At 50.1% G+C, this 3887-nt stretch overlaps 1 protein-coding gene across 1 annotated transcript in view; it reads left to right on the top strand.

Annotated features, from left to right (window-relative positions):
* Positions 1-806: 806 nt before the first annotated feature.
* LOC149432948 (nuclear receptor subfamily 1 group I member 3-like) overlaps positions 807-3887 on the top strand; it is a 57422-nt gene continuing 54341 nt past the window's right edge. The window contains exon 1 of the mRNA XM_089664779.1: positions 807-1021. The gene's annotated coding sequence lies outside the window, so the exon portion shown is untranslated. The remainder of the gene's footprint in view (positions 1022-3887) is intronic.

The raw sequence follows: 3887 nt of genomic DNA, 5'->3' as shown, positions 1-3887 counted from the left end.
TGGATCCCCAACAGGAACACCACCATCAATAAAAAAAAACCTGACAGAGGTGCTCTAACCCCGCCCCAATCTATCCAGATCCGAAAAGAAAAAGTTGTCAAGTGTTTTTGTTCTGGTGACAACCCAGAATTTTGGATTTACCCCTTTCATAGGCAATCAGGGCCATTAAAGAGCAAATCTCCCTAATGGGGATAATGACCGCAATAAAAGCCCAACAGGTGTTCTAACCCCTCCCCACTCTATAGTTGTCATGGGGCCAAGTGTCCTCATTGGATGATTTCCCCTCTCTTCCTGTCCTGGTGACAACCCAAAATTTTGGGATTTAGCCTCACTTTCATTCCCAGTGACACCGGCGATCAGAGAGAACGAATCTACCTAAACAGGAACACCGACAACACCAGACGGAGGTTCTAACCCCTCCCCACTCTATCCAGATCCAAAAAAGAAAAAGTTCTGCCTGCGATTCTACTTGAAGGAAGCAAAATAGAAAACGGAATGTATTTAGAAAAAGTTTCAGGGCGGTGTGTAGAAGCTGACAGATCAAAGTCCTCTTGGGGTGGGAAGATCCTTTAAGGGATGCAAATTTCTTAAAGGAACATGCGACGTCCCTCCTTCCCCGGGACTACACTTCCCAGCATGCTCGTTGGCCGTCAGCGCGTTCTCTTCGCATCGGCGGTGACCTCGCAGGTGAACAGCTGGGGGGTGGGCGGGGCAGGTTACACCACGTTACATAAAAACAGGTACAGCGCGTTCTGTACTCATCCAGCAAGTCTGGCCTCATTCCAGGGAATTCTGGGTAATCTCTCCCCTCTTCCAGTGTTTTGTAGAGTGACAGCTCCGCTCACAGACCGATTACTCACCGGAGTCACACAGGTGTTCCCATGCCGTGCCGAAGGCTTGGGAATGGTAACGCGCTGGAAAGGCGGAGCCCCTCGTAAACCGCGTCCCCCCCATCCCGGATCTCTAGGACTGATCGCTGACTGATAACGGCGAGAGGAAAAACATTCGCTGCAATTTAAAGGTAATCCGCCGATCGTTCGCTCTGCGCCTGGTGCAGCCGCTGCAGGGGAGGTCTGTGCGATGGGGCTGAGTTACTGAGACTCGTGCGCTAAAATGCGCGCTGCCACGGTGCGTGCCTCTGCCTCGTGCGCAACGCGTTGCTGTGAGAATGGCGTGTAATGCACTGTGCAGTAAAGAGCAAATCACGACGCAACGCGCGACGCAACACAGCGCGCCACCGTCCGTTGTGGTGTTCTGCGTTTTGTAAATACAGTCATGCCCATTTTTTCCATCCGTTACGGTACGTCGCGTTTTGTAAATAGCGTCATGCCCATTTTTTCCATGCATTACGGTACGCCGCGTTTTGTAAATAGCGTCATGCCCATTTTTCCATGCGTTACGGTACGCCGCGTTTTGCACATAGCGTCATGCCCATTTTTTCCATCCGTTGAGGTGCTCTGCGTTTTGTAAAAAGGGTCATGCCCATCCATCAGTTTCGGTATGCCACGTTTTGTAATTAGCGTCATGCCTATTTTTTCCATCCGTTACGGTACGCCACGTTTTGTAAATAGCGTCATGCCCATTTTTTCCATGCGTTACGGTACGCCGCGTTTTGTAAATAGCCTCATACCCATTTTTTCGATGCGTTATGGTACGCCGCGCTTTGTAAATAGCATCATGCCCATTTTTTCCATCCGTTACGGTACGCCGCGTTTTATAAATTGCGTCATGCCCATTTTTTCCATCCGTTACGGTACGCCGCGTTTTGTAAATAGGGTCATGCCCATTTTTTCCATCCGTTTGCGGTACGTCGCGTTTTTTAAATCGGGCCATGCCCATTTTTTCCATGCGTTACGGTACGCCGCGTTTTATAAATAGCGCATGCCCATATTTTCCATCCGTGACGGCACTCCGCGTTTTATAAATAGCCCCATGCCCATTTTTTCCATGCGTTACGGTATGCCGCGTTTTGTAAATAGGGTCATGCCCATTTTTTCCATCCGTTACGGTACGCCGCGTTTTATAAATAGCCCCATGCCCATTTTTTCCATGCGTTGCGGTACGCCGCGTTTTATAAATAGCCCCATGCCCATTTTTTCCATGCGTTGCGGTATGCCGCGTTTTATAAATAGGGTCACGCCCATTTTTTCCATGCGTTGCGGTACGCTGCATTTTATAAATAGGGTCACGCCCATTTTTTCCATGCGTTGCGGTACGCTGCGTTTTGTAAAGAGTGTCACGCCCATTTTTGGTGCAGGAAACACATATAGATGGTGGGTTTCCTGCACCGCATTGCTCAGGGCCCGGTCACATCGCTGCATCACGTGTAAAGTGTGTATTGCCGCAACGCATGTTTCATGTCTTTACTTTTAACACACGCAGGGGCAGACTGACCATTTAGGAACTCAGGCACGGCCCGAGGGCCCGGGGTCAGTAGGGGGCCCCATGAGATGCCCCTGGTACCTTTCATAGGCTTTTTTGGGTGTGGTTTGAGTGTGGGTGAGGACACAGGGGCCCCATGATCCCCTATTGCCCAGGGGCCCCATGAGTTGTCAGTCCGCCCCTGCGCACACGCATTATGGCGCCTCATATCGCACCATAATGCGCTGCAGTGCGTTCGAAAGTTTGTAGCACGTCCATACGTTGGCCATTGGTGTTAAAGGGCTGCCTTAAGGCACCATTCGCGATCGGGCGATATCATTGGTCTACATCCCCAGTCCCAAGATTCGTCGATGATATGCAATGTAGAAATCGCTATCCCTCCTCATTAATATAATGATGACATCACTAAATAAAACCTTTCCGTTTTCATTACAAATTTTGATGTCATCGTTGGGCCTCTGTGCTTCTCTATGCAATGCAGGCAGATTGCGGCTGGTGGGAGGAACCAGCAAAGGGCCGTAGAGAGCTTCCTGAAAACATCACAGTGCCCTGCTTCTAAAGAGCCCTCAGCCCAATGCAAGCAGTGGGAGGAGTTATGCAAATACCAGCTGGTGTCAGTCTGGAGGATTGGGCGTTCCTAGGCAGGCGTATTGGTACCGCCTGCATGTGATGCTAAGCCCTCATGATTGACAGAACTGAAGTCCTATGAATGAAAAGGGGCGGGGCCAGGGAAGGTCATGCTGGGGAAGAAAGGGCTAGATGATGCGGGTCCTTAAAGTGAAATTGCTCAGGCTCTGGACATTCAAGTACTTAAATATTCTGAAGGGTCACAAAGGTTAAAAATCTGCTCTGCATCCACCTGATGCCTTTGCAAACCCAGATATTGTATTGAAAACCTAGTGGTGACATCATACTGTACTGTACTGCCTGAGCAGAACTGTGGGGGGGACCCAGAAGCTCCATCCACTACAGAAACCTACAGGAGGGGGGCCCCATTGTTGGTGTCATTGAGAGAAATTGTGTTCCATTGTTGGGAGGAATTGTGCCCCATCACTGATGTCATTGTGAATAATTGTGCCCCATCATTGGTGTCAGTGGGAGGAATAGTGCCCCATCATTGGTGTCAGTGGGATGAATAGTGCCCCATCATTGGTGTCAGTGGGAGGAATAGTGCCCCATCATTGGTGTCAGTGGGAGGAATAGTGCCCCATCATTGGTGTCAGTGGGATGAATAGTGCCCCATCATTGGTGTCAGTGGGAGGAATAGTGCCCCATCATTGGTGTCAGTGGGAGGAATAGTGCCCCATCATTGGTGTCAGTGGGAGGAATAGTGCCCCATCATTGGTGTCAGTGGGAGGAATAGTGGCTCATCATTGGTGTCAGTGGGAGGAATAGTGCCCCATCATTGGTGTCAGTGGGAGGAATAGTGCCCCATCATTGGTGTCAGTGGGAGGAATAGTGGCTCATCATTGGTGTCAGTGGGAGGAATAGTGCCCCATCATTGG

The sequence above is a fragment of the Staurois parvus genome, unplaced genomic scaffold, assembly GCF_062004578.1.
Source record: "Staurois parvus isolate SC_StPar_1 unplaced genomic scaffold, SC_StPar_1.0 ptg002036l, whole genome shotgun sequence".
Lineage (NCBI taxonomy): Eukaryota > Metazoa > Chordata > Amphibia > Anura > Ranidae > Staurois > Staurois parvus.
Note: the sequence above shows the minus strand (reverse complement) of the source record. Positions and strands in the feature narration are given on the sequence as shown.